The following is an 18,111-nucleotide window of genomic DNA, read 5'->3' on the forward strand; positions in this document are numbered from 1 at the left end:
TTTGCACATGATAACTTATAAAGATGACACAGAAATTTCAGCACTTGACTTCTGATTGAGAATGCTTGCTATAGTCACAAGATGATGCATACATCTGTGTACATATACATCTGTTATATGTGACTGACTTCTATTTAAAAGATTGGCAAATACACAGGGAAGTACATGCATAGTAGAGCAAAGATAGCTGTCATGGTTAATCTCTTGTCAACTTCACAGGATTCAGAATCGCCATAGAAACAAACCTCTGGTCATGACTAAAAGGGATTATTTTTTTTTTTAACATTAGAATAGTTGAAGTGGGAACTAAGAAATGGCTCAGCAGGTAACATGCTTGCCTGCAAAGCCAGCTTTGATTTCCCAGTACCCATGTAAAGCCAGATGCACTAGATGGCACATGCGTCTGGAGTTTATTTGCAGTGGCTAGAAGCTCTGGTGTGCTCATTCATTCTTTTTCTCTCTCCACCTCTTTCTCTTCAAAGTTCTGTCAAATAAATAAATACTAAAACTGAAAAGTTGAGGTGGGAGGACCCACCCTAACTCTGGGAATAGCTATGTCATTGTCTGGGTTCCTGGACTACCTACCCAGCTGCAGGTAGCCTTGTCTCTCGGCTTTAGTGCTGAAGAATGTGACCAGCTGCAAAGTTCCTGCAGCCGAGCCATCTCGGTCATGGTGGACAGAGCTTGAAACTACAAGCTGAAATAATTCTTCCCTCCTTTAAACTGATGCTTGTCAGGTATTTTGTCCCAGCAATGAGGTAACTAATACAGTGTTTTTGACCTTGATTTTTTAAAATATATTATTTATTGAGTTTTCATTAAAAGGTTGGTTTCTTAGGTCCCCTGACTCTCACCCCATTTCTGCTGAGGATTTTCTTTGATGTAGTTATTGGTATTCATTGTCAGGACCAAGAATCCTCAGTCAGTCTCTGGCGAGGGAGTGCTTCTATCGTGCCTCGGGCTAGTCCCACCCACTCTGACGCTCTTAGAATCTCCCCACCTTCTTTTCTGCAATGTTTCCTGAGCCTTGGTGTTCAAGATAGGGCGCTGAGTTAGTGTTTCTTTCTCTGTAACGTCTGGATTTGGTGAGGTTTGAATGACCACAGTGTCTTCTGTCACATCCCTGAAAGTGGTTTGCAGACTACCCGCAAGAGCAGTACTCATGTCACTGCGTCTTCCTCTACAGTGACTTCTGGGCCCAGGCAGGTGAGATGGAGGTGACCCACCTCATTGTTGGCAGTTGACGCTCTGTTCTTGATGTATTGATGCACTCTGGTTCTCCCCAGTATTCTCTGCCATCTGCAAGACAGAAGTGATTCGCCAACCAAAGGTGAGAACAGTTTAAAGAAAAGGGATACACCTAGTTATTCGAAAGTTTTATTGATATGTATGTCCACTCTACCTAATTAAAGAACAGTCGAGGTTCTCTCTGGGCCCTGTTGCTTTCCTGTCCTAGGGAATCTGGCTTGATTCCCACAGGTTGATATGAGTCCTCCCCCAATGAGCCATGAGCTGTTGGTTACCTGCATCAGCTGTATGCCACTATTGCACAAGTGTATACTTCTTGCTTAGCTGGTTGATTTTGTATATATCAGAATCTCCTGCTTATTCAACCCTCTGGCAAACATTATTATCCAGCTTCTCTCAAAACACTTTCCAGCTCTATAAATGCTAGCCAGGAGAGAAGCGCATTCCCTCTCAATTACAGCATGGTCACTTTATGTCCTCTGGCGTCAGGCTGAGATTGACCTCAGCAATAGGGTCATACCTTTTAGCTCTTGCAGGTAAGGCAGGGGTTGGCAATGGCCTGTGTTATTTTGGGGGACCTTGTATCTCTTCAACTAAAAGCTCATTGCAGAGGTCACCAATTATGGCCCAGAGACTTACCAATCAGAGCCCATAGTTTTAAATTTATGCTTTCTTCACCTTTTACTAGCTCTTCTGTTTAGGTCCCCCTCTCTCTAATTAAGGGCAATGTTGGTCCTGCTTTTAATGGAAATTTCCTGAATAGTTTAAATAACTAAAGTTTTGAAAATATGCACAAGTGTTTGGTTCACACTGATCCAGGCATTGTTAAGAAAACGTTATAGAGTTTGCCTCAAATAAGTGTCTTTCAGCATCAGTGCACTGACATCAGTGGCTAAGAAGCACACCTGCAATTATGATTGAATAGAGGCTGTCACTGCACACCAGTTAATAATCCCAGCTCTTAGTGGGCTGAGCCAAGGCCAGCATAGGCTACATAGTAACGCCCAGAAAGACTCAATCTCAAAAGAAAAACAAAACAGATTTGCAAACAAAACTGTTGTCGAATGGCAGGTGTTCTATTTCATAGTTCTATATGATATAGTCTATAAAATCTGACATAACTAATTCTTTAAAATGTTTACATGATTATTTGATTACTCTCAGTGCACCACCAACTCTAATATGTAGACAAATCATATATTTCATATTTTTGTTGCATTCCCACAAAGTTTTAAAGTTTTGATTATTTACTAGCAATATGCTATTTATATCAATAGTACTATGTAACATAGCATTCTTATTATGTAACATCTATCATAACAAAAATTAATAGCTACCAAAGAATGTTTTGGAGGTTTAATTTTCCCAGACTGATGTTTATATTTACTAAAGTCCCTTAAAGGGCTAACAAATAATTAAGACAAAAATCTAGGTATCTACCCTCTTAGGGGATATGCATATATGGTGGAGCATGTCTATGAAAATTCGTGTGCAGGTACATTCCTCTGTGCACACGTGTGTGGAGGCCAGAGAGATTGGGTGTCCTCCTGCCCCACTGTGTCTGTTTTCTTGAGATGGAGTCTCTCACTGTGCCCGTACATGCTTTTGTTGGTCAGACTGGTGGGCAGCGGATCACAGGAACTTTCCTACCTGCACTCCCCACCTCCAGCACTGCTTGGGCTAAAAGCATATGTGGCCCTGCCCTGTGTTTCACATAGATGCTGAGGCTCCGATTCCAGATATCCCCAGCTCTCTCACACCCTCATGCTTCTGTAGCAAACTGACCCATGGAACCTCCTCTCCAGCCCACTGGCCACTCTTTTAACATTGTAGTCTGTAGAAGAAGATATTATTTGGGTTAGATTCTACATGTAAAATTCTTTTTTTTTTTCCTGTAGCAAAAACCATTTATATTTTCTAAGTCCACCATTAAAAAAAGTTCAAAGGCTAGAGAGATGTCTTAGCAGTTAAGCGCTTGCCTGTGAACCATAAGGACCCCAGTTCAAGGCTCAATTCCCCAGGATCCACATTAGCCAGATGCACAAGGGGCACATGCACCTGGAGTTTGTTTGCAGTGGTTAGAAGCCCTGGTGTGTCTGTTCTCTCTCTCTCTCCCTCTTTCACTGTCTGTTGCTCTCAAATAAATAAATAAAATAAAATAAAATAAATACCAGTCTGTTGGGCTTGCCTCAAAAAATTGTTTTTAATTTCAAATAATTACATATAATAAAATGAAACAATTGAAGGAATTTAAAAACAAAAAGAGAAGATCTAAATAACACAAATTCATGACACTTGTTTTCAATAACAATCAACTTTTTGAGCTGGAGAGATGACTCAGCACTTGGTTAAAGGCACTTCTTTGCATAGCCTGACAGCCTGGGTTTGATTCTCCAGAACTCACATAAACCCAGACATACAATGTAGCTTTTGAATTTGGAGTTTTATTTTTAAAGAGGCAGGAGAACCTTGTGTGTGCCTTCTCTCTTTTTCTCTCTCTTTTTTTGTCTACCTCTTTCTTCCTGTTTTCCTGCTCAACTAAATAAATAAAAATATTAAAAGAAATCAAATTTTCTTTCATTATTTTTTCGGTAGGTCATGTGAACAATAAATGCCTATGTTTTAAATGAGAACTTCATGAGCAATTAAGACTATGTATATATATATATATATATATATATATATATATATATATATATATATATATATATATAAACCAGGTAGCATATTAGATTTCTAATCAAGCAAAGAAACAAATACATGCCTCTTCAGGATTAAACATGATTTTGTAATACTCAAGTCAGCTAAAACTCAGTATCTTCTCAGAAGCCCTAAATCTGCCATCTATACAAGTGTTTCAGAAACTCTCCAACTTTAAAGCTTCTAGTGTTATCAGGGGTCTGTGGGTGTTTTAATGTTCTCGGAGTCATACTCCATGTACTGGAAAAGAAGCATACAGGAAGTGAGCATCAAGTTAAGTGTAAGGCAACAGTATGTGTTTAAATTCATTGCCAAGATGGGCAATGAGATATTTGATTGAAAGATCCTCAGGGGTCCTGGCTACTGCCCATGGCTCCCTTTCAAGGATCCCACAAGAAGGAGAAGGTTTGTTGTTAGGACATAGTTTTACTAGTTCTTCGGTTTGAACAGGTTTGACTTATACAAAATTTTCCTTACTGCCATGCCCCATCTCATGGTGAGTCTGATTTTAGTCACATATGCATGCATACACAGGAATAACATGGTGAATAGAGATGCCTTTCCCTAAGAGTTCACTAGAGACCAGTTAGCCTTACTGACAGTCCAGGTTGAATAGCCTTCTGCTGTACTGATTCAGGATCTATCTGAATAGAAACAAACCATTAAAAAAGGGAGTAACTAATGGTTGCTAGGATAAGAGAAACTCACTTATGCTTGCCTACCTCACTGGGACAAGTGGCAGGTACTTCATCCTCAAAATTTAAATAGCACTATTTCTGTAGTGACAGTGACATTTCCAACACCCCAGTGAAACTCTCCATGTGTCAAAGTTGATGGCATATGATGAAGTCACTGTCCTTAATGATTTTCCACAGAAAATTATTATTTCTTCCTAGGAAGATGACCATGACATGTGGTGGCATTTAGGAAATGCATGTGAGTCATGGAGCATGCTCCTCCTGTCACAGTCACTTTTCCAGATGGAGTTAAAACCCTGTGGGACATGCATTAGATTCTCTTTGACACTAAGGCAGAGGGTGCCCATGTGTCCCCAGCTCCATGAGGCAGAGAAGCAGTTATATGGTTAAACATAGAAGGCAGCGATTTCGTGCTGCCCCCTAACTCCAACATCAGCCTCTGACATGGATGAGCTTTGTAATAAGCATACAGTGAATGACTGGCTCCTATTCCTTCATTTTGACCATGTCATCTTCTAGAAATATGGCATCACATATTACTCCAAATCTCCCTATTTATAAATTTTAAAATATAGGAGAGTAATACTATAGCCTGACATTTATCTTACCAAGAAATAGAAAATCCACTCTACAGCCAACCCATTTGTCCTTTCCAAGGTGAATTAGCCTTCTTATCAGGTGAGATAAAACATGATTTAAGGAGATGGGGCAGTAACAGTGCATAGCTTGTTTCTCAAGCATGTTGTATTGATGTTCCCTTATATGGGTTCACACTGTGGGTACACACTGCTTCTGTGGGTGCACACTGTTTCTGAGTGGAGCACCCAGTGTGAGCACACACAAAAGCAGTGGGCACCCACAGAATCAGAGTGCCCACACAGGAACAGTGAGCACCCAAAAAAGCAGTGATAACACACAGAGCAGTGAGCACACACACAAGCAGTGAGCACACACAGAAGCAGTGATCACACAGAAGCAGTGAGCACACACAGAAGCAGTGATCACACAGAAGCAGTGAGCACACACAGAAGCAGTGATCACACAGAAGCAGTGAGCACACACAGAAGCAGTGAGCACACACACAAGCAGTGAGCACACACAGGAGCAGTGATCACACAGAAGTGGTGAGCACACACAGAAGCAGTGATCACACAGAAGCAGTGAGCACACACAGAAGCAGTGAGCACACACACAAGCAGTGATCACACAGAAGCAGTGAGCACACACACAAGCAGTGTGGACAAACAGAGACATTGAGCACCCAAAGAAGTAGTGAGCACACGCAGTGGGCACTCACAAACCAGACCTATCATGATTTAAGTATCTGGGACAATAACAGCACATATTTTGTTTCTGGTCGTGTTGTCTTAACGTTTTCCCATCATTCAGCATTTAAAATAACAGATAAAGGTACAATTCCTGAATTCCTATATAAAAATGTATAGTAAAAAATAAATCCAAACAAAGATTAAGCACAGTTTTGAAGGCAGAAATTTAAATGAAGGGCACCCTTTAGCGGAGTGAAAGTACAATGTAGAGATATTTGTAGTAATTATCACCTAAATCCTCGTTACTCGTGAGCTGTGCCACTCGCATACCAGATACTGCATCATGGCAAGAGGACGTCTGTATTTTCTCTACCTACTTCTGCTGAAAGAACATATTTTGTCCCACCTTTTGTGGTTATTTTCAAAATTTTATTTGCTTGTTATTTACATAGAAAGCATACACTGAACTGATAACATGATTATTTATGACATAAAATATAAGTAAATTAGTAGAACAAATGGAGCATTGTTGTAAAAACCTAAATCCAGGACTGGAGGGGATTGCTTAGTGGTTAAGAAGCTGGTCTGCAAAGCTAAAAGACCAAAATTCAATTCCCCAGTACTCACATAAGCCAGATGCACAAGGTTGTGCATGCTTCTGTGATTCATTTGCAAGAAACTGAAGGCCCTGGAGTGCACATTCTCCTTCAATCTCTCTTTCTCTCTCAAATATAAATAAAAGTTAGATATTAAAATTTTAAAAATCCATAAAATTATACTCCAGTACCTTAATAACTTTATTTGAAAAAATATATTTTGTTACCTATAATTCCACTAAATATACAAGAAAAAAAATTTTTTTTAAAATTTTATTTATTTGAGAGCGACAGACACAGAGAGAAAGACAGATAGAGGATGAGAGAGAATGGGGAGAGCGACAGACACAGAGAGAAAGACAGATAGAGGGAGAGAGAGAATGGGCGCGCCAGGGCTTCCAGCCTCTGCAAACAAACTCCAGACGCGTGAGCCCCCTTGTGCATCTGGCTAATGTGGGACCTGGGGAACCGAGCTCGAACTGGGGTCCTTAGGCTTCACAGGCAAGTGCTTAACCGCTAAGCCATCTCTCCAGCCCAAGAAAAATTTTAATAATTGTCAAAAGTATACTGCTTATTCTTTGAAAATATGCTTGTATACAATCAATATAGAGAAATGTTTTTGCAAACTAGAAACTTCAATCATTGTTTAATAGTAGCTCAATTAAAATGATAATATGCATTTTGGTTATACACATTAATGCATATTTATGAAATTTTATGAAATATTGCTATACAAACATTAAATTTTTAATATTATGAATGAACTTACTTACTGATTTTCAGTCAAGCCAGTCTGATTTGTATTGGCAACATGCATTAGCATAAAGTAACATATGCCTAAACTGTGTAGGTTTTATTTATTGATTTAAATTTTTTTGTTGCTCTTTATTTATTTGAGAGAGATAGACAGAAAGAGAAAGAGGCAGAGAGAGAGAGAGAGGATGGGTGCACCAGGGCCTCCAGCCACTGCAAAAACTCTCCAGGTGTGTGCACCCCCTTGTGCATCTGGGTAAAGTGGATACTGAGGAATCCAGCCTAGAACTGGGTTCCTTAGGCTCCACAGGCAAGTGCTTAACTCTCCAGCCCTAGGTTTTATTTTTTTTAATTGGCAAAGAAACATTTATTTATGGGCTGAGAAGATTGCTCAGGGGTTATAGGTTCCTGCTTACAAAGGCTGCTGGCCTGAGTTTGATTCTCCAATATCCATGTAAAGCCAGAGGCCCAAAGAGGCACGTGTGCCTGGAGTTCTCCTGACATGCTCATGCTGTTCTCTTCCCCACCTCTCTCTGTTCACAAATAAAATTTTTGTTTATTTCAAAAGAAACATTTATTTAAGTAATTTATGCATCTGTTGACAGGAATGGAAAGTAAAATTTAAAGCAATTTCTACAAGACCATGAGTTTTGGTCTCAACTTTTATTAAAAATAAAGCAGTGCAGGAATCCAAAATCCATTTTATTGTTATTCACTAGTCGAAACAATTTTTTTTTTCTGTAAAAGTACACTTAAAATTTAAGTCATATTTTAATGTAAGAAATTCCATAGATGTGTAAAATTAAGATCATCACTTGGTTAATTGAAAGTTTCTAGTTAATTCTAAAACATGTCATAACAATATGTAAAACTTTGATTATTCAAAGATCTTTAGCTTTGCTCTTTTGTGATATCATTCAGGCCCCTCATAATACAGACACATTTGGCTCATTCAGCTTGTCAGTAATAGCAAAGTCATTTTGCATTTGATCTCCTGCTTCACGCTGCATCACCCATCATCGCGCACACACTCGGAGGCGGACAGAAGGGCAAATACTCGACATGAATGCTTCTCTGATAGCTTACATGCTGGAGAACTCCTTAAAGTAGTGTCTATATTATCAAAAGATAAGAATAATCTCAAATACAAGGAAGAAGACACAAGAAAAATTACAAATTGTTTTGCTATCCACACTCTTTAGCTCAGCTTACTTTGAGGGTGGGAGAAGTAACACTTTCTCCTTTTTACAATAAATTGATTTTTATTAAAAAAAATAAAGGTTTCTTAGGTATGAATATAACATTTATAACTATTTTTAGCAACAAATTACTTTTTAATGAATTTTATTATTATTATTATTATTATTATTATTATTATTATTATTATTACTATGATGATGATGATGTAAAATCCTTGTATGGACACATCATGTGTTGGTACTGTCATTTCCCCAATCCTTGCTCCCTTTCTCCCAGGAGCCCTCTTCAGTGGGATTACTGGCATTTCCCATGGGGTTGTGGGTTATGAGTCGTGAGAGCAGCAGTCGGCCATTGTGGGTGGAGGGCAATGCCTCTGGATAGTCCCTTCTACACTGTGGCTCTTACATTCTTTCTGTCCCCTCATCTGCTAAATTCCCTCAGTCAGGGTGGGTGGGTTTCAAGTCCACTTTAGGGTTGAGCTCTCAGAAGTTTCCGCACTTCTGCTTTGGTATGTTTTGAGTATCCACAGCGTCTGCCTCCATCACCCTGGTGCCGGTTGTCTGGCTGTCCATGGAAGCAGCCCTCTTGCTCAACTCACCAATTTCTCTGCCCCCTCCCCTCCCCGGCTCTGGCTGATGTGTGAGGGGTGATTCATCTTCTATGTGAGAGTCAGCTATTTTTTTCTCCTCTTTTTGAAAGATTTTGGCTGCTGTGGTTCTTACTGTCTTGTGAAAAAGAAAAACAGATTCTCCAACAGAGAATAAGATCATCATAGGTTAAAGGGGAAAGCATTGTTAATTTGGAGAGATTTTGAGATTTTAATGGGTGTAGCCTCTCTTTTGACCAACAAATATAGAAACTTCTTGTTGGAGACCATAATTTTGGCCTCCATAGGATTCTGACTCAATTTCCAGTTCCAGATATGGGTTTCTTTCCACTGAGTGGATCTCTTAGCCAATCAGAAAACCACTGGTAACCCACCTAGGCTGAATACCACCATTTCATTTGCATATGTATTGCCAGTCTATTTGTTTTCATATAGCAGTGTCCCCCTATTTGATCACAAGGTTATTGGCCATTGTTCCCCCAGCAATATCTGTGATTGACATACAGTGTGGAATCTCCTTGGCCACCACAATAGTATCTTGACATGGGTCATTTGAACATACATTTACACTACATTTAAGCCATAAACCACATGTGATGAGAGTGTAATACTTTGTACTTTCGTGCAATTCAAAGCTTCTTATTCTCATCAAAGCAAAGCTGACAACTTTTCTTTCACTTTCTCATCCCCAAACTTCCATAGAGCCATATCTATGATCCCAGAGGTTGCAGCCCCTGCTCAGAGCAGCCCACATTTCTGATGCAGCTGCTTCTATGCGCTTGAAACACGTGCATTCTTTGCATGTGCATTGTATGAAGGATGCAATTTGACTCTCTAAAGAACCAATGCTTAGAAGTCATACTCTTTCAAATCAATCTTTGACTCTGAATGTAATTTATTATTAATTGTTTGCAAATCTCACCTACATCTTGATGATTAATTTGCTTAGTAGACATTGCATGTCTTAAAATTATATCCTCAATTAGATTCCAAAACAATAAGTCACAAGTGGTCATATGTACAGAACAAAAGAAATAGTAGAAATCGTAACAGACACTTTATAAATGAATTAATGAGGTAGACTTGATACAAAGAAAGAAACAGAAGCAAGTAACTTTGCAAAAACAATGTTTTAGTTTGAAAATCTTAATAGAGAAAAAGCACTATTTGTAAATACTGGACTCCATCTTATGTATTTTTTTTCTGGAAAAGGTAAAGGTTACTGATTAATGAGCTATTTCCTCTATATGTTAGTGTAGAATTCATAGAAAGAGACAGCAAAGGACATGGATAATGCTAGGCACATTTCAGATTGGTAGGCATAAAAGACAATGAACAGTATTTTTAGTACTTGCCCATAGTCAAGGAAAGGGAGTTACAATCATGTGTCTAACAAAGGATGGGAATTCTGAGTATCAAGTTAGAACTCTGCCTACCACAAAGGGTATCAACAAAGAAATTTGACTGACCGTATTTTTAATTAAATTAGTTTATAGGTTCACATACGTATAATGGATTTCATTATGATGTTTTCTAATGTAGTTTGTTCTTGCTTCATCACTGGTTTCTCTCCCCTGACCCTTGCATCTCTTAAGGATCCCATTCCTCTGTGCCACTAACCCCTCTTCTGGGGTTGACACAGGGCTTTGGGGTGTCCTTGAAAGTTTTGGAGCCTTATATTGGCTCCTAGTTGTGCAGTGAATTGGCAACACTGGACACTAAGTGGTCACACAGAGTTTCTACTGAGCCAATGGCTTTTTGGGATGCAGGTCTTATGAACTTGATGAATAAAATTCACAGACCACAAGAGGGTTTACTATAGAATTTATAAGAAAATGATTAGAGCTTTATAGGAGGTAAGGACTCCTGTGGGACAGGAGAGTCTCTATGGAGGAGAACTCATCAGGTGATTTTGGTTAGGGATTTTATGGAAAAGGTAATTTCTCTAGGAGGAAAAATACAAGGTGTAGCAGGCCTTCAAGTATGATTTCTAGAATAGGGAAAATATTCCCAGAAATCTTAGGGAAGGATCAGAGTTTCTGTATAAGGGGACAATGTTCCCAGAATGGTTAAGGTTCATCTAGGAGGGGAATAAGCTTAATCCTCTAGAAGTTTTTCCTGGAAGTTGTAACTTTCCAGGAAAGAAATAAATCTGGAAACATCCAAGTTTTATGACATTTACCCCCTTTAAGTCAAGGAAAAAGCTATTCATTTGGGGGTCCTGTAATCCTAAACTACCTAGCCAACTTCTATCCCCTTCCAATGTGACATCACATTAAAACCACCATCACTCCTGTTATAGTCCCATTTTTAATTTAATGACTCTCCCTATATACATAAACATGCAAATTAAACACTAGGGACTTCATAGGAAAGGAAACATTTGGCATTTGAATTTTGGCATCTGGCTTTTTTTTGATTAATACAATGTTTTCCAGATCTATCTTATCTCTCTCTCTCTCTCTCTCTCTTTTAATCCATTCATCTAGCTAAGGACCTCTTGGCTGGTTCTATTTCTTAACTTTTGTTAATGGTGCCACCACAGACATGGAAGCATAACTACATTTCTGTGAGAGGACATAGAGCCCAGAGCTCTTCAGCTCCAGAAACAATTTGACTGAGAAATAAAACAAAGACACTATATATCTTTACCTTTCTCAGGAAATCTCCATTAATAATTTCCATAGTGGCTTTGACAATTTACATTCCTGCCAGAACTAAGATTCTCTTTCTCCCCAGATCCTTATCACATTTGTTTTCTCTTTGTAATGAGTTTTCATGTCCCTGTTTGTTAAGTGTACTGAAAACGTTTTCCAGATATTTGCTGATTATTTGTATTTTTTATTTTTTGAAGTAGGATTTCACTCTATCCCAGACTGGCCTGGAATTCTCTATGTAGTCTCAGCAGACTAGCCTCCAATTCACAACAATCTTCTTACCTCTGCCTCCCCAGTTCCAGGATTAAAGGTGTGCACCACCATACTCAGCCATCAGTATTTTCAGTTTGTTTGCCTGTTTATTGATAGAAAGATTTGACTTTGTGTGCTTAATTTTTACAGTTCATTGTGTATTCTAGATAGTTGCACTCTGTGGTATGCTTGCTTGGTAAAGTCATTCTCCATTTCTGTGGGATATTCTATCATTCTTGATGTGCAGAAATTTTTGATTTCATGCATTTTCTTTTTTTCTCAGCTTTTAGGAATATTTCTTGTGCTATTTTAGGGACTCTTTTTCCAGGAAGTTCTAATGAATGCCTGTACATTAAATTATTTTCCCTATGCATTCACCCAGTAGTTTATAAGTTTTGTCTTATAGTTCATCCTTTGATCTATTTTGAATTGATGTTCATCTGGGACAGGAAATTTGGATTTGATTCCACTCTTCTACATGTGGATATCCAGTTTTCCAGAACTATTTGTCTGTTGAAAAGGTTGAAACTTTCACATCATATTCTTGACCCTCTGTCGAACATAAGACTGACTGTAGCTGTAGGTTTTTATTTCTGGGTTATTTATCTCATTGTTGCACATGTCTGTTTCCATGCCAGCACCACACCATGTTTGTCAGCATGGTTCTGTGGTATAAATCAATACGAGGTACTGTTATACCCTTAGTATTTTTCTTTCTGCTGAGTATTGCTTGGCTATCTTGAAGCTTTTGTGATTCCACACAAATGTAAGGATTTTTTAAATTTTAATTCTGTGGTGAATGCATTGGTATTTTAACAGGTGTTACACTGGATCTATAGACCAATTTCATTTTCACTCATTTAAAATTGTCAATCCATGAGCTTTACCTTTCTATCTTCTAGTGTCTTCTTCAATTCTTTTCTTCATTGTTTAAAAGAACTTTCACTTCCATAGTTTATTCAGAGCAATTTTATTTTTCTTGAAGCTATTGTAAAGGAGAGACTTCTCATAATTTCTTTCTTGACAAGAAATTTTATCTATAATTTTTAAATTGGGGTGTATTTTATTGGTATTTTTTTTTTTATTTTGACATGTTGATTTTGTACTCTCTTGCTTGTTGAAAATAGATTTCATTTCTATGAGTTTTCTGTTGGGATCTTTAGGGTCTCTTTAGTGCAGATTCAAAGATATATATGCAAACCAGCAGTGCCAAGGCTAGCTGTGGTCACCAGGGTCTTAGGAGATAGTGTGATAAAACACCCTTAGTAAGTTTGGTAGGAATTTAAAGAAAAAAATCAGGTATTTATACATCCATCAGTTCAAAGCAGGGGTAGAATTCTGAAGCTGATTTTATTTGGTCTAATATCACATCCTGGTTCACTAAGTGAGCGTGTATGTGTGTATATAAGTGCATGTGTACAACAAATGGCGCAGTCCTCTGTATATGTGGAGGTAATCAATGTAAAGTCGGTGACAAAAGAAGATGACTTTTCTAAGGCCAGGCATGGTGGCTCACACTTATAATCCCACCAATTGGGAAAGAAAAGCAGGACAATTTGAGAGTTCAAGACTACAGACTTAGCTACATAGTGGGTTCACGGCAACCCTGAACTACACAAGACTCACACATAGGTGATGTTACTACAAATGTCCATCAGCTGGAATTGACTCACGGTAATGTAGACTTTACCTATTGTGAAACAGAAAACTATGCATGTACAGAGGATATGAAAAAAGTAAACATAGCAAGTGCTTAAAGTAAATATTCCATCAACTGAACCAACCACTCAGGCACTAACGTACAAAAATGGGCAAGAACATGTGAGGGGCGTAGGGCACGATTCATCCCCTTAGGGAAGTAGTGTTCTGGAAGTAAAGTGATGAGGAAGGTGCTCCACTGACTGTGCAGACATGATCTCGGACTAACTGCAGTACTCGGCATTTTATTCTCCCTTTCATTGAATCCTTCTTCTCTTTCCTTGCTCTTGGTATATTAGCACTACACATGTCAGCATGGCCATTTTGAGTCATAAAACAGATCATTTGTGACTTGACTGGGCATATTTTATTAATACTTTATTAATACTAGTAATGCCTGGCTGTACAGCTAGATTAACTATGATTCTTCATTTTCTAATACTGTAATAGCTTCCTGGGAGCATAGCTGAGTACAAGCATGGGCATGTTTAATGCAAATAGTATTGTCACACTTAAAGCTATTTAATAGATTACATTTGTATTTGTAGTATAAGTAAAATTTATAGTAATCAGGAAAGAAATAAAATTAATGTTTTCCCAGGAGATATTTTGTAAGCATAGATGATACTAAAAATCTTGCAAAACATTATAATAATTAGTAAAACTTCACTGGCAGGTTGAGGACAATGCAACTCTTTCTAAAATCATTTAATTTCTATAGCTGCACAAAGAGATGGATGTATAAGGGAAGAAGTAGAAAAATACTTGATAAAGCAACAAAAATTAAGCTACTAGAAATAAATCCAAATAATATGCAAGTTGTCTTATGGAGGCATTTTCAATGATATATATTTAAAGATATTAAAGAAGGTATTCTATTAACTGAAATACATATATTCACAAACAGGACATCTCACAGATCTATCCAATTTGATAGCTTAGCTCGACTTAAGTTTGAGTAAAAATTGCAACAGGATTATGCAGTAATAATGGGAAGAATATTTTATAATATGCACAAAACAACAAAGGGTAAAAAATTCCAAAGAAGGATAAAAAGTTGAATGAATATGAGGAAGAGGAGGACACGAAAGGAAGAGAACCATGAGAGCAGGGCAATGATGGCATGAGCAGAAAGTAGGTACAGGGCTGGACATACAGACAAATGACAGACTCGTGAGCATAAACAAATGTAAATGATGACAGAAATAATATGGAAGCCAGGCGTGGTGGTGCATGCCTTTAATTCCAGCACTTGGGAGGCAGAGGTAGGAGGATCTCCACGAGTTTGAGGCCACCCTGAGACTACATAGTGAATTCCAGGTCAGCCTAGGTTACAGCAAGACCCTACCTAAAAAAAAAAAAAAAAAAAAAGAAGAAAGAAATAATACTGAAAATTATATATGTGGAAATTTTAAAATATCCCAAGGAATTCTTTGACACTTCTTATCTATAAAAGTGAGCCCATTTTTATTTCTCCCATATAATGTGGGAAAGACTTCGTGATTTTGTTTTAATAAGCCATCCTCAAAACAGATCATAGGAGACATTGCCGCTATCATGGTCTCCCTCGTCGATCAGGTTCCTTAGTGGAATGCCCATGTACATTCAATGGATACTTTGGAAATCCCCTGTGGTGAGCAACTGAGGCCTCTGGCCAATAACCACACGTCACTCCCTGGGGTCTGAGGCTTCTGCCTACATTTGAACTGTAATCCCATGAGAGACACTGAGCTACAACAAGCTAAGAACACTTTTTATTCCCTGATATTAAGCAACTTTGAAAAAATGGTTTTTTTTAAGCCAGTAAGTTTGAGGTCAATTATTGCAGGTAAAACAACAGAAAGTGGGAATGACTAGTCAACTGTAGGAAATTTCATACCATGCCCAAAAATCAATTTGATATTGAATAGACACAAATAGGAACAGAACAATTGTAAAACTATTGTTTATGTACAAGGAAATATTATTACCTAAGTTTAATGTCAATAAGAGAAAATTTACTTTTAAAAGTTGAGATTTGAGTATATTAAAGTTTCTAAACATTGGCTAAAAAACACAAAAGGGGAAAATATATGAGCAGTGAACTAGAATGTTTCTAATTGTACTTTATTATATAAATGACTTTGAACAACCAAAAAATGAGCAACCCAAATAATAAAAAAAGGATGGGCTAAATACTTGAATTAGTATATCACACAAAAAAAGATACTTAATTTCTTTAACAGTAAAGTCACCATTGAGAAATAGAGCAAAATGATGGGGCTGGAGAGGTGGCTTAATGGTTAAGTGCTTGCCTGTAAAGCCTAAGGACCCTGGTTCGAGGCTCGATTTCCCCAGGACCCATGTTAGCCAGATGAACAAGGGGGCGCAAGCATCTGAAGTTCGTTTGCAGTGGCTGGTGGCCCTGGCATGCCCATTCTCTCTTTCTCTCTGCCTCTTTCTCTATGTCTGTCGCTCTCAAATAAATAAAAATAAACAAAGAAAAATTTGAAAAATAAAGCATAATGAGATTTTTATAAATACAAGGCTAGCAAATATTAAAATATCAAGCAAGATTGTTAGCAAAAATGGGGAACAAAATCAATAATTGTATTTTTGGGAGCAGAAGACCTGACAATTTTGTAAAACATTTATCACTATTTTGTGAAACTGAAGCTTAGCGTGTTGTGTATATGGCTGCTCCATTCTTCCAATTACTTGGGTAAAGTTCTTCAAGACCTCTGGAGCCTATCTACCTCTCAGATTCCCAAATCCTAAATTCCGTAAACCCTACGTTATTAAGGCTCTTCTCACCCTTCCCTAGGCTCTGGGCATTGACGCAGCCCTTCTCCACCACGTGGCATCTGCTCCAGGTGGCAGCCGTGTCCCACGGGGAAGGAGCCACAGTCGGGACCACACCTCTTGTAAGCAAGTCGCTGCAGCTACAACAGTGCATGGATTACTGTCAGATGTCACAGCTCCTTTCCCGGCTTTGTCCAGTTTTGTTGTCAGAAAAACCTTTTCCTTCTGCATACCCCTTCCCCAAAGACCACACAATGCTCAACTTGGTTCTGGTTCCTTCGGCTGAGATCTGTCTTCTGAAAGTCACATCGTCTTGTCTGTTTGGTTACCTATACCAGCACTGTCACCCCAAGGGGTCTGATTCTCTGATGGAGGAGCTAAGCTTGCTCTCGGCTGGTGCTTCTGCAGGGACCTCCGCCTCTGCCCCTCCAGGCACCCAGCTGGAGTCACTGGCCCCCTGGTAAGCAGCGGGAAATTTCCGCTCTGCAGAACCTGCAAGGGCCTGCATGGATCCCGTCACATTCAGTCTCCCCGCCCCCACAGTGCATGGTTCACTTCGGAGGGAGACATTGGCTATTTCAAGTCCCAACATTGAAAAGATGACAACCGAGAAATGCTTAATGCTAGTCCATAAAGGAAATACAGTAATATTGGATATAAATAAAAATATCATGAATTATTTAAAAGTGTTAAAATTAGGTTAGGTTAAATGATGGCTTTTCAGACTGGAACAGATGGACGATAAAGAATCACATAATGTGGGCTGGAGAGATGGTCTGCTGGTCAAGGCCCTTGCCTGAAAAGCCAAAGGACCTTGTTTTGATTCTTCAGAACCCACATATGCCAGATGCACAATGTGGTGCATGTGTCTGGTGTTCTTTTGCAGAGTGACTGGAAACTCTGGGAAGCCCATTCTCTCTCTTTCCCTCTCTCTCTCACTCTCTTTCCCTCTTTCAAACAAATAAATAAAAACAAAACACTTAGAAAAGTATAACATAATGTTTTCTTTTAAAAACTTACTTCCGGCCTGAAGAGATGGCTTAGTGGTTAAGTGCTTGCCTGTGAAGCCTAAGGACCCTGGTTCGAGGCTTGATTCCCCAGGACCCACGTTAGCCAGACGCACAAGGGGGCGCACTGGAGTTCGTTTGCAGCAGCTGGAAGCCCTGGCTCACCCATTCTCTCTCTCTCTCTCTCTCTCTCTCTCTCTCTCTCTCTCCCTCTTTCTCTCTCTGCCACTCTGAAATAAATAAATAAAAATGGACAAAAAAAAAAAAACTTTTTGAAAACTTACTTGCTTTGTTCTACAGTTAAGCACCATATAACATAATATTATGTTTTTGCCACCACTCTAAATTCATTGCCATAACAGATCTGTGGAGTAGATGATTCCGAAAACTAGTTTAATTATGATAGCAAAACCTGGAAAATATGTTGGTTGGCCAGTTTGAACATCAAGACCACAAGTAACAAAGAATTTTATTTAGAGCCTTATGAATTGAAATTTAGGAGACACATTTACACACACATTTTTGGGGGTGTGGGGGCTGGAGATATGGCTTAGCAGTTAAGGCATTTGCATGTGAAGCCAAAGAACCCAGGTTCAATTCCTCAGGACCCACATAAGCCAATGCACAAGGGGCACATGCGTCTGGA

Source organism: Jaculus jaculus, chromosome 16, assembly GCF_020740685.1.
Source record: "Jaculus jaculus isolate mJacJac1 chromosome 16, mJacJac1.mat.Y.cur, whole genome shotgun sequence".
Taxonomy (NCBI): Eukaryota; Metazoa; Chordata; class Mammalia; order Rodentia; family Dipodidae; genus Jaculus; species Jaculus jaculus.